At 36.3% G+C, this 18121-nt stretch overlaps 1 protein-coding gene across 3 annotated transcripts in view; it reads right to left on the reverse strand.

Moving 5' to 3' along the window:
* Positions 1-8137: 8137 nt before the first annotated feature.
* LOC126827152 (protein bicaudal D) overlaps positions 8138-18121 on the reverse strand; it is a 51697-nt gene continuing 41713 nt past the window's right edge. For all 3 annotated transcript variants that reach the window (XR_007682586.2, XR_007682589.1, XR_007682588.2), the window contains 2 exons: positions 12645-12795; positions 8138-8333 (listed from right to left, as the gene is read on the reverse strand). The gene's annotated coding sequence lies outside the window, so the exon portion shown is untranslated. The remainder of the gene's footprint in view (positions 8334-12644; positions 12796-18121) is intronic.

Raw genomic sequence — 18121 nt, forward strand, 5'->3', positions numbered from 1 at the left:
CATATTGTAACAGTATAAATTTTCCATAATAACTAAAGACTGGAACTACCTTGAGACTATTTATTACTGGAAAACATTTAACATCACATACGGAGAACAGCACGTCCGACAAGCAGAGTAACTGTCTTGGAAACGGGATGAAACCTAGAATTTTTGTCAATGTACAAATCGGTATTTATGATAAAATGGTATCTTAGGAATTAACAACATACACCAATGTTACTAATATCAATTAAAGAGGAAAGATTAAAATATAAAAGACATTACATTACAGATAATAATTAAACTCATTAATGTGTCAACTGTCTGCCATTAGATATGTAACTTAACGTCTCATTAATAACGAAGGATTAATAGAAACATAAGAATAATAGAAATGTTTAAATGAATGAATGAATAATGAACAAATGAAATATTGCAATAATTACATATCACTTGAATGATTACAATAACTGAGGCTGTTATTCCTAGTAAAAAGCAGATTATGTTATGTTAATTGTGTGGTCAGTTGTCTTAGTTGGTCATCATATTTTTTATACGCCCATATTTTCATGTGGACGTATATTGTCGCCGCCCCCGTCCGTCCGTCCGTCCACAATTGTTTGTGAACAGTCTACAGGTCACAATTTTTATCCGATTTCAATGAAACTTGAAATATAAGTTTATCACCCTAAGATCCCGGTTCCTTTCGATATTGGCATGTATCGGACTGTAACGCCATGGATTATGGCTCCTGATTGTACGAAAAATCACGTTTTTAGCTTGTGACCACTGTAGAGGTCACATGAGGGGTTGGATGGCCGAATGGTTAGCACGTGCGTGCTGTATCGTAAAGCCTGAGTCAACTGGCGTGGTTTCGAATCCCCAGTTGTACGTGGCAAGGAGTAGGGTCGCCTGTCCAATCTCGTTGGTTTTCTGCGGGTCCTCCGGTTTCCCCCCACTGCTAAAGACCCCTACGCGCAAGCGAATTATTGAAATAAAATTAAACCATATGTTAGTCCCGAAATGACCTAGTTTGTGTCGAGTGGACGTTAAACCCAATCTCTCTCTCTCTCTCTCTCTCTCTCTCTCTCTCTCTCTCTCTCTCTCTGTAGAGCTCACAATTTTTATCCGATTTGGTTTAATTTGGGAGCCACTTGACTAATTTACATGTATATGTTTCTATCTGCCTGGCGAGTATACAAACAGACAAAATGTAAATTAGTTGCAAACACAAATTCGTGAGGTCAATAGATGCAAGTTTGCTTAAACTGAACACGCACACGTAACTTAAACTGGAAAAAAAAATTAAAATTGTTATTTTCAGCTTTGTTCGAAAATGCCGCGCCTTTCAAATGTATGCTGGTCAGTCTGTGGTCACCGTTGCAAGAGCCTTTAATTGTTCACGCCAGACAATAATTAATCTTAGAATGAGAGTGCTTCAAACTGGAACTATTGCCGACCCCCAAGGGCGGGAGCGTCACGTGTGACGTCACTCCAGGAAGATCAAGCAATACGATTACGTCATCTTAGAAACAGATTTGTCACTACAACCTCCACAAGTAGAGAGATGTTTGGTGGAAGGGTAACTGCACAAACTGTTCGAAATCGCTTGCAGGCTGCTGGTCTTCGAGCTCGGAGGCCCTATAATGGACCAATATTGACACCTCTTCATCGCCGTAACCGACACAGACGATTTACTCAAAGACAGTGGAATTCGATTGTCTTTAGTGACGAATCTCGATTCACTTTGAGATTTGCCGATGGCAGAGTCCGAGTGTACCGCAGACGAGGTGAACGTTACGCTCAAGTATGCGTCAGAGAAGTTGACCGATTTGGTGGCGGCAGCGTCATGGTTTGGGGTTCTTTTTGTGCACATGGACGTTCTCCCCTTGTTGTTGTCCAAGGGAACTTAAATGCTGTCCAGTACAGGGATCCGATTTTGCAACCTGTTCTTCCGTTTATGCAGAGACATGGGCATGGACTAACGTTTCAACAAGACAATGCTCGACCCCATACAGCAATTGCTACCCATAATTTTTTAAGAAATGCCGGTGTCCAAGTCCTGGATTGGCCGTCGCTTAGCCCCGACCTTAATCCTATTGAACACATATGACTATTCGTGACATATATACGAAAAAGGGTTAGAAAAACTTGTGTCGACCTTTGTGAAAACGGTGTAAATAATTCGTATCTTTTTCGAAATTTTTTTTAAAGTAAATTTTTCTCTTAAAGTTACGAACTTTTGTGAAACTGCCCCATGTTCGGTATCAAAATGTGTGTATAAATTTCCAAAAAATCCTCGGTAAGGAAACTGACACATGGCTTTATTTTTCGACTCGCATTAAGTATGAGGAAATCAACCAGTATGACCGAGGGCAAAGAGTACTCCAAAATCTGACTTAGCGTCCTACAGTAATATAAGTGAACTGTTCATACAGTCCATAAATAGGAAATCAACAACCCAATATGTCTTTTATATCCCTTGCAATTAATTACTTTTAATCAGCTTTGTTTATTTGTAGTTAAGATTATAATATTTGATTCTCGGCTGATGTACGTCTTAAAGCCAACCCGACACCAGAATTTAAACTTAACCATTAAAGTAATCAGAGAATATTAAACTTACTTTTTTTCCAAATTACTTGTTTGAAGAATTCCGAGAAATGTGGTAAATAAATTTTATAGGTTTGGGGAAGCGGTACCTAGAGGGATGTACGTTTGAGTCCTGTTTGCATTAAGGCAGACCACCCTGTCCAAATTAGCAGGAATTGTTAAAGAGGCAATATGACAGAAAACCAATACAAATTTTCCATATTCGAATTCAACACGTGATGGATTAGATAACAATAAATATATATAAATCAAAAGTATTACAAAAGTCCTCAATCAGTACAAATTAATATAAATTTCAGATGGCCAATACACTGCCCAAGCGGTTGCCAATCACTTCTGGGTCAATGTTCGGCCCATCTACAGGCTTCAGCAACGCTTTTGGGCCACCAACACCACGAATGATCGCCCCCGAACTGGTAGACCAAGGGTTACCACAAGGCGACAAGACCGCCATGTTGTGCGACAGCACGTGCACGTGCAGAATCCCTTCACAGAGACATCACGCCAGACAGTGGTAACACACGGAAGACCCATCCGTACCGATACAGTGCGCCGACGTCTCACCAGAGAGAACATCCATTGCCGTAGACCTTACTGTGGGTCGATCCTCACCCCTCACCATCGATGTGAAAGTCTACAGTTTGCCCAACAACAACAGAACTGGCGACACAGGCAGTGGAGAGCTGTTGTGTTCACAGATGAGAGTCGGTATTGCGTATCAACGAGACTCATGGGGAGGTCCAAGCATAATGGTTTGGGGTGGAATCGGCCTGAACTAAAGAGTGGGTCCTGTGGTGTTCCAAAATCTTGGTCCAGGGAGAGGGGGCGGCATCACAGAAGTGCGCTACATCGATAAAGCTCTCAACCCCACGTGATACTACGTTTCGCACGTCATCGAAACAACGTTTTCCAGCATGACAACGCCCGTGCCCACACCGCCAGAGTTACTCGAGACTTTCTACAGCAGAATTGTGTCAACGTTATGCACTGGCCAGCCCTTAGTCCGGACTTAAACCCGATTGAATATCTTTTTGATGAAATTCAGAGGAGATACCAAACACGCGATGGATTTCGCTAGGCTTTTCTAAGAGTGTGGTTCCAGGTGCCAATAGCGTTCATCAATCGTCTGGTCCACTTCATGTACAGACGCTGCGCTGCAGTTATTGACACTCGCGGTGCACCCACCAGATACTGATGTATAGACTGTGTATAGACTCTAAACCGTCTCGTAATGCCTTGGAATTGTGATGAATTAATCACTAATGTGTCAACATACCGTTCACAAAAAATTGCTTTGATCCATTTAGTAAGCCGTTTTCTAGAACGATCATCGTGCTGGCGTTTTTTTTGCTGTTTAGTATATTTCAGAAAACACCTCTCAAATGTCGAAACAGGGAGTTGGTATTCTTTCTCCCTATATCGCCCTTTTTATAAAGAAGTCCAGATGTTTCACAAATGTATCGTAATCATGTTTAAAGAGACAAAACAATTGATACCCGGTTTACTTTCTGTAAGTCACACCATCCGAATTGTAAGGTAGGCCTCTCCGTCTCTCTGATATACTTAGTCAATCAATTAAGTTAATTCTGCGTGGAAGATAATTCAAAGTCATTATACCAGTCATATGTAGTTGTCTAAACTAAGGTGTTACATTTTCACAGAAATCCACACTTCCACAGTTTTCTAAGTACCAGGATAGCCATATCTACATACTTGCATAAATTAAAGCGATCGTCGCCATTACCAAGTCATTCATGCAATCATAGATAAGACGGTATGATGCAATTGAACAGTGGAATTACATAAATGAGGTATGTAACCGCGTTAAGAAAATCTTGCGATCACTTCTAAACCTTAGTCGAGGCACAACCCCCAGATCGGTGACCATTTCTCGGGGAACAAGGTTTGACAATAGTTTCTGGTAGAAGGGACGCTAGTGAAGATATGTGTAGTTGCTACCTCTGAAATTTACTGGCTAATTCCAGGAGAGCCGAAAATCCAAGATGGCGGCCAAAAATGTTACAGCAAATTTTCAACTCGTCCAAACCCTTTAATGGGTTTAAACAAACTTAAATAGGTATGTTGATTTAGTGGCGCTTGTCCAGGATTTTTCAACTGGACAGGAAATGGACCAGAGGTGTGGAATTGGAGAAAGAGAGGGGAAATGGTGATTCTTCTAAAAGTCATGATGGATTGTAGATAAATTCATAGCCAATTGCCAGGATTATGCTGGGCCAGTTTTATAGAGAAATTTGTATTGAAATATTTAGTCAAAATGCTCTGTTTAAAGCTGCTTTTGCATAATCCCAGCAATAGGTTCTGAATTTAGATGTCTAAATATGTCCCTTCACGGTGCCAATGTCGGAGGCTTGCAGAGGTTTGATGATGCCGGGGATCATTATTTTCCCCGACCGCAAATCCAATACTCAAGTTTAGGGCCTACTACTGGGAAATGTGAGAAAAGAAACATGCATACTAAATTGTTTTGAAACCCATTAAAGGGTTCATGAGGGGTTCAAAATTTGCTCAATCAAGGTGCTTTTGCACCAAAAACTATAGGATCGAGCAATTTAATTAGACCAAATCCAAACACGTAACAATCATGTCACTAATTTCAGACTAACTCTTAACTTTATCATCTGAGGCTGATACATACCGCGTTTCAGAGATATCCATTCCGCCATTATGAAAATTTACTCAGATTTGGTAATATTAATATAACTTCTATTTGACCCTTAAATGTGTTGGGACTGACCGACTATATGTCTACAGTTTGAAAGACTCTAAATGCTCCAATTCGGAAGCGGTCACTAATATTTGAAAAAAAAAACTATTCCGTAACTTAGAAGCTTACGATTTGTATTGTGTACCACACGTTTACCACAAGATCGTAATGTCAATGTCGCTAACTATCAATCCTACATTATTCTGCATTATGCTCCAGGGCCCTGTTTCACGAAATTTTAACTAAAGATAAAATCCAAAATTTAGTAGATACTTCAATTTTGATTGGCTAAGCACTAAAATCAATCTAATATTAACCAATCAAATTACTAAAATTTGGATTTTATCTTAGTTAAAATTTCGTGAAACAGGCCCCAGACTCCACAAGGGTCATTTCGCCAATAATGTTTGTCAAGGTCAATTTCAGACCAATTTAGCCACCATCTTGGATTTTCAACTCTCCTGGAATTAGCCCGTAGATTTCAGAGGTAGCAAACCATAAATATCTTCACTAGGGACCCTTCTATCGGAAACCATAGTCACACCTTGTTCCCGGCAAATGGTCCGACTATATATTAAGCTGAAAATTGCAGACACGCCGTTTGGATCATTTCAAATGCGTGTACTCAATCCCACTCTCATCATCGGTACACTGTGAAATCTGGGACATAGATATCAGTCTTGCGGAGTTTGGTCGGGAAAATTCCTCGTTACTCGTGTTTCTTTAGCAGTGATGCATTAACGAGGAGGGGGGGGGCTGCTCTTTCGGATGGGGCGAAAAACAGAGGTCCCGTGTATACGTTGGCGTGCACCTAAAATAACCTTTTGCAGTTGCAATTCCCCGAAGAGTAGGCTGTAACGCCAATTTCCTGATAAATTTTCCTCATTACACGCTGCATTACGTATGCCCGTCTTCATTGGCCTTAGTCGAGGCACAACCCCCAGATTCGTGACCATTTATCAGGGAACAAGGTTTGACGATGGTTTCTGACAGAAGAAGTCGTAGTGAAGATATCTGTAGTTTGCTACCTGTGAAAACTACGGGTTAACTTCAGGATTTTTGGGGGACAAAGAACACGATTGTTTGTCAGATTTTATTTCTGATCATTTTTGGTCGCCATCTTGTATTTTCGGCTCTCCTAAGGTTAGCCCGTCGTTTCCAGAGGTAGCAAACTACAAAATATCTTCACTGGGGTCTTTTTTTTTATCAAAAACCATAGTCAAACCTTGTTTTCGGCTTTCCTGAGGTTAACCAGTCGTTTCCAGTGGTAGTAAACCACAAATATCTTCACTGGGGTCCTTTCTATCAGAAACCATTATAGTCAAACCGTGTTCCCCGACAAATAGTCAAGGATATGGGGATTGTGCCTCGACTACCTGGTTTTAGCAGTAAAGTAGGACGCTAAATTTACATGAATTGTTTGCTGTATTACCTGATCCGTAACCCCATATTTTATCAATAAGAAAATGGATTATGCTTGTGTCTGTATTCCAATGTTTTCTTTATCTAGTGTCACCAAGCTTCCGCATTTTATAATACACTGATCACCAAACCATACCAAATTATTTTTGAGACAGGAATATTATAGCATAGTATATGAAATACAAAACTGTCTTAGAGCACAGCATTAAAAGTATATGGATTAACCTATATAGAATGTCATGTTTAGTTATATATACGTTCCAGATTTATATGTACAATCAGATTGACTACTGGGCGACTATGTAAGCGTATAGGGGTCAATAGATACCGCAATATTAAGTTGGTAATATGTCAACATATTGTGATTGTTCTGGTGATTTTATCACCGAAAAAACAGTTTTTGCCGAGTTAATTGAATAACTCTCTATGCTGTATGTCGTCATTTCGTTTTAAATGCACACGTCGACATAGCGAATGGCGATATTTCGCGAAAATGTCGACATATGCTACGGCAAAATGGAATATGTCGACAAAGCTTCAGAATAGCAATATCTTAACGCAAACGTTAAAAAGAAACGGGGACATCTAACATAGCGCGTTGACTCAATTAACTCGGCAAAAATTGTATTTTTAGAGAAAAATCATCAGAACAATCACATATTGACATATTACCAACTTAATATTGCGGTATCTATCGCGCTATTGATCCTTATACGCTTCCACAGGCGACAGACCAACTTCAGTGTGATATATTTTTAGGTGATGACCCTGGGCTTTTATGATGTAACTGACTCCTTTGGGTAAGAGTTCAGGGTGTTTCATTTTGGATTGACTCCAAAGGTATACGAAATCTTCCTTTGATATTTAATTATTTGACATCTGTAGACAAGCGCGGTCTGTTGACTTTAATTCGAATTAATTGATGAACGGAAATATTTGATCAGATCATGGCATCTGGCAGACATTGATTTGAACTAAGCAGCCAACTTCGACGGAGGATGGTGGTGGGGGGGGGGGGGTAGGTAAGAAAGGTGGGAAATGCATTTATTATTTGTTTTTCACAATTTATTTCTAATCATAAAAATTGGCATTGAATACAATATATATGGTTCAAACGATAAAGAACAATAACCACCGACACTGGAAAGCCACCTTGTTGTTTTAAAAATTATAATATAACGTTTAAATAAATACAGAATGTAAGATTTTTTATTAAAGGGAGGAAACGAGCCAAAATCTAAATTAAACAATTTTGCATTAATAACTTCATTATTTCAACTTTTCTTTCATCATAATTCAACATTCTGCGACTACTATTTCGAAAGAGGATACTGCCACCTCGTCCATAAGCTCGAATATTCATTAACGTATCGTAATTGGCTAAAGAAAAACAAATTGTGTTTATCAACAGTTCGGGTTTTATTGAAAATACATTTCAACAATCTGTACAGAATAATAAATTATATATTTTTTAACAGTTTCATTGCTATTGTTCTGGTTTGTCAGTTAACACTCTCCATGCCAATACTCTTTTTGGAAACCAACCAAGGTGCAGCCGGGCATACCTTCCACAAACAAAGAGACATCCCACCTGAAATGTAATAAAATGGTTAACTATTAAGGTACTTGTCATTGCCTGCGACATTACCCTACGTGGAAGCGGGTGTTAAGCCCCACTGACAGACTGAAGCACATGTTGTTCTTGCTATAATATTTTCATAGAAAATCTATGTGCAAGTTCTGATTCCCTGACGAATTAGCCGTTTTTATTTATTGGGAGCTTTTCTGACAATTTGAGGCTATGGTTTGATTTTTCATGGTCATTACAAATTAAAGGAGAACTTCCAAATAAATTCAGTGAATTCAATGCGTTAGACACTCCTGAACACCACACACTTGACCTTGTTTTTTATCTCTAGGTACCTACGGGAAGAAATTAAAGGAGAACTTCCAAATAAATTCAGTGAATTCGGTGCGTAAGACTCCTGAAAACAACACCCTTGACCGTGTTGATATCTGTAGGTACTTTTGGGAAGAAACTATAAACTAGCCGACATTAAGGTAGTAAGTGATCGATGTTATCAAGCAATTGAGCAATGGAATTCCATGGAATGAGATACTAAATCCCGTTACTTTTAAATTCACTTTTATTTTTGATATCCCGTGAAATCTTGAAATCGAGGGGGGAGATGATATACATAGCTAATTGTACTTTTGCCTATTTATAATTAAGCATAACAAATAAATATCCCAGATTAACTGGATTACGAGGGCGGGACAGTTTGCTCGTAATTTTCGTGTTATGCAATATTTGAAGAATTAAACGATAATAAACATTGTCTTATTCTATCTATAGATAAGATCATAACTACATATTCGATTAGTTCTCGATTAGCACGCATTATCATGTAGGAATACAAAATGTTTTTTTTATCAGGTAAAAGCTGATTTTGTAGAATCGTGTGTTAATAAAAGGCGACGTAAAAATAATATTGTCTTCCTCGTTTTCAACCCTTTTAAACCTAATATAAGTGTATGATTATGGTGGATGTCTATACGCTAATCTCTAGCATTAACAGTGTACAACTCTATGCTGTTTTTCTACATCGACAAAAGCATTTCATTGTTTATTGTAGGAATGACATCAAACATTATGAGAAAAAGTTCGATGTTGTGGCTTTTAACCCATTAGAGGAATAGTTGTCATATAATTTATTTTAAGAAAGCATTTTTTTTTTGTATTGTTTTAGTGAAATAGCTGTTTTAAACATATATATATATGCGGGTTGATGTAAGTTATAGGAAAACTTTAAAAAAAAAGCTAATGTACGGTATAGACCAATTAAAAAGCCAATAAGTTAATATTTTCTTAAGTTTTATATTAGAAAATCATTACATATTTGTTCCTATTTATTTTTATTCCTAGATTCTTAATTTAAACCATTTTAGTTATTTCTGAAATTCTATACGGATTATCACCCTTATTATTGGTGTATTGGTAAAGTTTTGACGTTCTAATTTATGATGTCAGACTATCGCGATCGCCATCAAGAAACACCATCGAGACCACAGGGCGATATCTGGCGTTTCCACCACGCTTATGGCGATCTTTACGCGCTCTTGGGCCATTTTTCGTCGCCGTAGCAGCGCAGTAAAGGCGTCACCCCGGTCTGACGGGGTAAAGAACGAGATTTTTTTCAAGTTTGTAATTTTTTTGGGACAATTTCTCGCGTTGTGTTTACGTTTGGCGGCGACCTTGTGCATTTAGTCGCTGTACGGTCGCAGCAGCGCAGTAAGGAGGCCACCCGATCTGACCTTTATCTTAATATTTACTGCGTCTTTCTTGTATTCATTGCTAAGTATAATTTGTCTGTTTTATTGTCAGTTTGCTTTTCATCTTGAGTGAAGCTTGTATCATTACAGGCCTGGGATTGTACAGCGCATGAATGATCCATTCACTGGATTTGATATACGTTTGTTGTCCACTGTGTAGTTTTTTTGCTTGTGGTGCTGTCCTCCTGATACGATGTTTGTTTATCTGTTTCGCGTTCTAAAAAGTATTCTGTGACACAATCTGGAATTATTTTTTTTTTTTTTTTTGTATTAATAATATGTTTTCCCTTGTGCGATTCATATAGTTTATTGTTACTGTCTTGTTGAAACTATTAATTTTTATACATGAAAAAATAACACTTCTATACACGACCACACACTTCAATTTCCCCACAAATAATTAACCATGCACAGTTGGTAGGATGCTTGGAACATTCGTTTCAATTAGCTTTTTTTTCTCGTAATAAAATCGTGGTTTTATGTCCATCTACGGCACAATTATAGACTACTTAACATGAAATATTAATATTTTTGCAGTAATGTATAAATATTGGAAGGCTATAATATATTAATTGTTCATTTAAAAGTACATAACCTATTGATTTTGTAGACAATCGCTTATAATTATGGTTATTATTGGTAACTTTTGTTCATTTCCGAATCCATTCTGCACACCCTACATGAGGTGAGATGTACAAATTCAACATAAAGAGAATGAAACGATTGTTTTGTATATGATCCGAGGTTTGATATACTGTAGTATAGTGTCAGTAAGGCAGTTACAATTTTTTCTAATTTGATGACCTTTTTACCGTGGATGACTATAGGCTAGCATCAATCTAATTAAAATATAGATCTATATTTCGTTTCGTTTTTTATACTTTCGATGGCCTACACTACATGTAGATCTAACAAGTTATGGTGGGAGTTCACGTTCTATGACTGGCGTGGTTTCGGATCCCCGGTTGTACGTGACAAGGAGTAGGGTCGCCTGTCCAACCTCATGGGTTTTCTCCGGGTCCTCCGGTTTCCTCCCACGGCTAAAGACCCCTACGCGCGAGCGAATTATGTAAATAAAATTAAACCATATGTTAGTCCCGAAATGACCTAGTTTGTGTCGAGTGGACGTTAAACCCCATTTCTATCTATCTATCACGTTCTATGACGTCAAGTACCAAGCAAGCGACATTTGACCCGATTACGTCAGTCATTCGATTAACCAATTAGCGACCGCCATGTATTTTTTATCTACTTTTGCTTTGTTTTGATTTCTATTGCCGCTAATGTCTACCCACAGTTCCGCGGAAAAAAGGTCTAACGCTCGATTCGACAGACCATTTGATTGGCTGACCCCTCATTTCAAGCAGAACACGAGTTAAATAACAACGCTTCCAGATCCAAGTATAGTAAAGACAAGTAAAATCGAAATTTTGAACTATAAAATCGAAACGAAATTGGATCTGTGTTTTAATCAGATTGAGGCTAGCATATATCTTTAAAAAGACCAGGAAGAAACATAGTTGTTATACAGTAAAATACCGCTCAACAAACAACTCGGTATTACGAGCTACTCACGTACACGACCATATTTTAAAATCAACATTCCTTAATATTAATTTATATTTTTCTTTTAATTTACACCCCCACCCCGTAAACTCCTTCGGCTACGATTTGTAATCGGAATAGCGCTAATTTGGTTTCTATGTTTTGTAGAAGTTACTGGAGATTTTAATGGGATTGTAATATTCCCATCATCTTTAACGCAGTGTAAAGTTACATTCTTCCTTGAAATAATCTCAAACAAATAATGGAAAAGCAATAGAAGCAAAAAAAATCGTAACAAACAAAAACAAAAATGAAAGAATTACGTCTGTTTTCCCACTCCAATTGTTTCCCTGACACTGAACGATGTTGGTTAATCCTCTTCTATTAACAATTATAGAACATAATCCTGACAGAATGTATTGAAATTGGCCATTCTAGTTACATTAATGCTTTGGGTTGTAAGTTTTGTAAGGACTGTATTACCATATTGATTAACAATAAGACATCTTGAATAACAAAGTCTGTATTCGTAATAAGAATTAATACTTTGTGAGTTTAAGAAAGTTTCACCTAAAAGCTCCGCTAGCACTGCTCTTCGCGTATCATTGCGTGACATATCATAGTAACACCACACACTTGATGTCATGGCTCATAATGTATCTGTATTTTGCCAAGGGGAAAGGGGCCTTCAGTTATACTGCATGGGTTAATACAATATCATAATGGCATTCTATAAGTAAAATCTCGTTTTTTCCACAACACTTATCTTGTATAAAAATATATTTAGAGAAGCAAACAAATAATTCAGTATCTAGTTATAAACACGTGGAATGAAGTGACTCGATGGACACAGGGTGGCAGTGTTGCTTGCATTGACACTCCATAGTTTTACTGCACAACATTGCACCGTTTAGAAGCCATTATAGCAGAAACAACATGCGACAGACTTGGATAAATGACGCCTTTTCATCCGCCCCCCCCCCTCTTTCACGTATTTTTCATATCAGTGATTGTAAAAGTTTACCTGATCGTCCTTGCATTGGTGCTCTGTACCGTTTTTGTTGACTTGAGAAAGGTAACGATGACAAATCTGTTATATCTAAACTTGAACCGTTTGGTTTGTTGTACTTTAACTTATCTGAAGCTATCATAAGTCGTGCAAGAAACATTGCTCTCTGAAAATAGAAAATGGCATATTTTTAAAAAGACTCCTCAAAATAGATGTAACTGGTTGACTATATTGGACATCTATGCAACCCTTGTGTAATAGAACTGCTTAGTAAAACTTATTTTACGGTGACCAGTTCTGAGTGTTCCGAGTAGAGTTCTTTTAGTACAACTTATGACTGTATTTTGTTACCGTCTTATTGTGAGTAGTACCATTCGTTTCGTAAAGTGTTATTTGGTACACGTTATGAATGTATTTTCTCACAGTGTTATCGTGAGTAGTACCGAGTGCCCTGTAAAGGGTTGTTTAGTACAACTTATTAAATAACTCTATTTTCTCGTGGTCTTAGGGTGAGAAGTACCGACTGTTCTGTAATAGTAAGTGCAGGGGGACTGCACCACACAAAATTTACACAAAAACAAATACACGGACAAGACATCATACTCAGGAAAACACAAACGGACAAACACTTGACGCAAAGAAATTCAACAGAATAAGATATTCTATAGAAGGCATGTTGTGACAACGCCCAAAATCTAAGTTATCGAAAATTATATCAAAATATCTTTCTGATAAATAACCCGTGTCTGGTTAGGCCACAATTTAAATAAAAGCAGACAGATTAAATCTTACTACAGATCTACGTCTCTATTACGGACGAGCCTAATGGAAAGTAGCATTAGGAATTCCACACTGTCATGCTAATAGAAAAATTGAGTAACGATATGTATTCAGATTACGGAAGCCGTGACCACTGTGCAGAAGGTTACCTTAGGGGCAATGTCTTAATGTACAAGACTAATAAATATTTATATTTGAAGACAAAAGGAACGTCATCATATTAAATTCGTCTTTTGTGGTTGTCTTGGGTAATTAATTGCTTTTCTTCTGTGTACTTTTATACTAATAACATCAAAACGAAATTCTTGAAGTATTTTAAATTGCTAGAACCTTTCAAAACTATTGTGACACCGGTGCCACATGGTACTTGATTATTAAAATAACCAAATAGCAGTTTATTCCTTAACACATTAAATGTGACATGGAATGGGATATATTTTAAACAAAGCACATTATCAGCCAGTATGTAACTTAAGAATACAGTGAAATAAGAAGTACGGAATTCATAGATAATAGAATGTGTTTAACAAAACACAGAAGACAATAGCTATAATTAATGGAGGGGACATTGCATAACACAGCAATCCAATCCTGACAGGAAGTGCAATAAGAGGTTCCTTGTGGCGACTTCCCGCTTCAGTAGAAACACAAAGACAATTTCTGTATTACACAAGATGGATATTAATGACATTTTTCCGTTATATAAAGATACAATAAAATGTTCAACAATCAGTATGTCAGTGACCATCAAATAAAATGAACCCCGAGTAGTAGGTACAGAGAATTCGCAAAGTCTTGACCCAAACAATCTATAAAGAAACAGGAGTAGTTTGTTTTGATTCAAACACTAATGAAATTCCTTATAATTATAAAGAAACAGGAGTATTGTTTTGATTCAAACACTAATGAGATTCCTTATAGTTCAAGTCAGTTCTTTAATCAAGTCCTTAAAGACACCATAGTTCTGAATAAACTGCAAATATAGACTTTCTTCCATTTAAACTAGTAAATAATCTTGCCAAAAAGCTTATATGTTCAAAAAGGATTAAAATTAAGAAAATCTAATTTAAATTCAGACTGCTTTCTATTAATTTCGCGCTCTTTAATTTCTTGCATTAATGATAATACAGAGCTCTATCAAAAATCTACTGGTTTAAATGATTATCTAACAAACACCTTTATGGCCTTCTGTGGCAGCGGAGATGGTTGGTAGAATGGTCTAATTCGTGTGCTCCTGATCATATTGTCTGTCATTGAGTCAATTGGCGTAATATCGATACCAAGTTTGGAGGGTTGTGGGCTCTCTCCGGGTCCAATATGCTGCTAATATTAACCTTTTGCTAGTTCCAAAATGACATAGTTTATGTCGAGTGGACGTTACACCCCCCCCCCCCCACACACACACCCATGTGCCATTGCCTCGTTGTAAAATCATACAAACTAAATTATAGGATATAATATATTGAATTAAGAAATCTATGATGTATTGATTCCCTGCTTGTAATGCAATAACATTTTATGATTATGTTATAGCTAGTAGTTAATATTAAAAATTTAAATATGATAAGTCAAACCAAGTCTTAACGAGCGATATTGAATCAATATAACCAATTAGAATATTTATTCAATCGTGAGAATTGAGTTATTAAGAAAGGGGAGTGAATAACAGTCAACGATTGTTTTTCTAATTAATTCAAATAACATTTTCAAAAATTGTGAAAAATATTTAATGTAGGCTGTCAATAGCATTTGACATAACCCGTATATAGATGGCTTGTCTCTGTAACACAAAATATTGCAATAAAGAAAGGTAAACAGGCACCGCTAGTAAGTTTTAGTTTCGTATTAAATATACAAAAGCTAACAAACAATATGGGCATAATGAAACTAAAAATATCTTCAGATTTCCCACTATCAATCAACTGAACTCTGGAGGGACATGCATAGAGGACCTTTACACAATTTGATGTATGATCCAGATCAAATTCTAGGATAGAGAGGTCAAATCAAACGTAGTCTAATAATGGTTTCCAGAAAAAAATCGTAACTTTATTTCTTAAGTTTGTATAAAAATAACCAAGACGTAATACCAATGTATTCTGCAGTCGTTCTCACTTTACGAAAGAAAAATAAGTATTTGCCAGCTATATGGACTCGTCGAATGAGAAGTGGTATAATTCGTTCTAGAAAAAGAAAAACACGCCATTTAACATTGGTGTTCTGCCATTAATGATTTACATCACTTAAAGTATCTGTCGAAAGACATCGAATCTAAATCATGTTTACCAAAGAAAGACCGGTACGTAAACGTTTAATGTCAGGTGAATGTGTTGTTGCCAATTTGCAATCAGTAGAAACATGAACAATCCAAGAGTTAAACGGCCATTTCCGTAAGATCTATTAATAGGAATTTGTGTTAAATTACGACAAATAGTAGTTTACGTATTAGTTAAATTCGCTTGGAGCGATAGCTAAAAAAACCCTCAAATTAGAAAGATTAAATGACGTCATAATTCTCATGTGGTCGTATTTCAGATCGCACCATTGTTCCTTATCTTTTCTTCGAGTCTACTTTCGTTATAATATAATCTATAACCTATCTTTAGTTCAGATGATTTGTTTTTACTTATCAATAAATAATAACCCGATCGTTTGATCCTAAATGTGACCGCGGTATATAGTTTTAATGATATATTGAAGCAGCGGGGAATTCATGAGTTTGATTGTGGCAAGTGACGCTTATAGGTTACCTAAACACGTACATTAATCAATGTTTGACATGATCTACAAGCGTAATGAAAATTCTCTAAACAATTTTAATTTCAATCAGCATTCGCCACTCCAAACACTATAAATAAAACATATACTTTGCAGAATAAATAATAGCACTGAACAGCATTGCATTAGAAATATTTGGTTTGAAGGTGAGAATAATTATTGTTGATTTTGAAAATATAGATGTTGCCAGACAACAAAATATTCACCAACCAGCAGCTTGGTCTTTTGAGATGCTTCGGTTGTCACTATTTATATCTTTTTCGTTAAGGTAAAACTTGCGATTATAAGGCTTCATGACAATGTAAGTAACACATATATGGTAACTATTTCGTTATGGTTTATGTCTATGAGTAGTTGAATAAGACCACGAAGTTTAAAAAAATCATCTCAAAACATCTAGAATGGTTACAGGACTTTGTACGCAAGGGCAACGCGCCATATATATATTTCACCTGGACATATTGTGTCGGGTGGACGTTAAACCCCAAATCTCTATCTCCTTTTAAATAAATTTGCTAAAAGTGGTAACAGGATTAAGTGTAATCGGGTAATATTGCGTCTCAACTTTATTCCTACATTACACCATATAACACTCAAGTTTAAAACTACTGTATTCAGTAAGACTATCTTGTGATATTAACTTAGCTGAACAACCTTGGATATCAATATTCTTGAGCCTTAATTTCACTGATTGTACACATTCGCTTACATTACCAATGCTTTCAGAGTAGAATATCAAACTAAAACCAAGTGAAGTCATATTATATGAATAAACATTTCAATAGACATTATAATTCTATACCGGTGGAGAATATATTTGTGATTTCAGTAGACATCCCAGACAATATATTACCATAATAAAATTATTACCTTACCAAATCTTAATTATTATAACTAATCGTGAACAATTAACTAAATGAGAATATAAGGAATATGTATATTTGCCCATCATATATACGTACCATGTCTTGTTAATATCCCTAATGGTGAATATATAATACAACATGTCATATTATTAATATAATTAATAAAGTGATCAATTAAACAAAAGAGGGCGTATAACAAAATATTATTTCAGAGAAGAAACTGATGTTTCTGGAATCTATAAGGTCGACTTGTTTTCAATTCCGTTATATCAGTAATCTATATACTCATGACGTATAAAACTTGAAAGGGTTCTTGATTGAGCTCTAATGAACAACCCCAATGATTTTTTAAAATTCTATAAGAACTCTGCCTTGCATCGCGTACACATGTCGGGAGATGACTCTGAAATTTGCGATAGCGATCTTATTCATATTATACCCAATGAAATTGTTGACAGGCGACAATAAAGGTGACGACAATATACATTCATATTAAATGTGAACTTGTATAATTATTCTGAGACTAGCGTAATAATGTGATATATTTTTTTGTTTTAAAGTGTCCTGTGTTACGTGAACGCCACTAATTTGATTACAAGTGTGCGCATTATCAATTGGGCTGTATTATGTTATTTTAATGACAAACCCCCTTAAAAGATCAACAACATGTGAATCTCTTTTGGTATGAAAAGCTTAAAAATGCCAGAACATGCACACATTACCTTGATGCTATTATCTTCTTTTGTAACTCTACACTATGTCAATATACGCATTGCATTTACTAATTTGCATACATTTCGTAACATTCGATTCATTGACGTATAAAAACATCGTTCAAAGAAATGGTATCAAAGAACCGTTTCATCATAATGCTACATTAATATTCATTTTGTAAAAACGTTCGTGCTGTTATTAATATTGTATTTACACTATATTAGAAAGTGAGAGATAATTGTAATTGATAACAATTAAAACAAGTTGTTTTCTTTTTCAAAAAATAAACTCCTATTCTGGTTAGAACAGAATGAAAGTTTCTTCAGTGGTCCATATTCTTTTTGTCATGAGACA

The sequence above is a fragment of the Patella vulgata genome, chromosome 7 (assembly GCF_932274485.2).
Source record: "Patella vulgata chromosome 7, xgPatVulg1.2, whole genome shotgun sequence".
Taxonomy (NCBI): Eukaryota; Metazoa; Mollusca; class Gastropoda; family Patellidae; genus Patella; species Patella vulgata.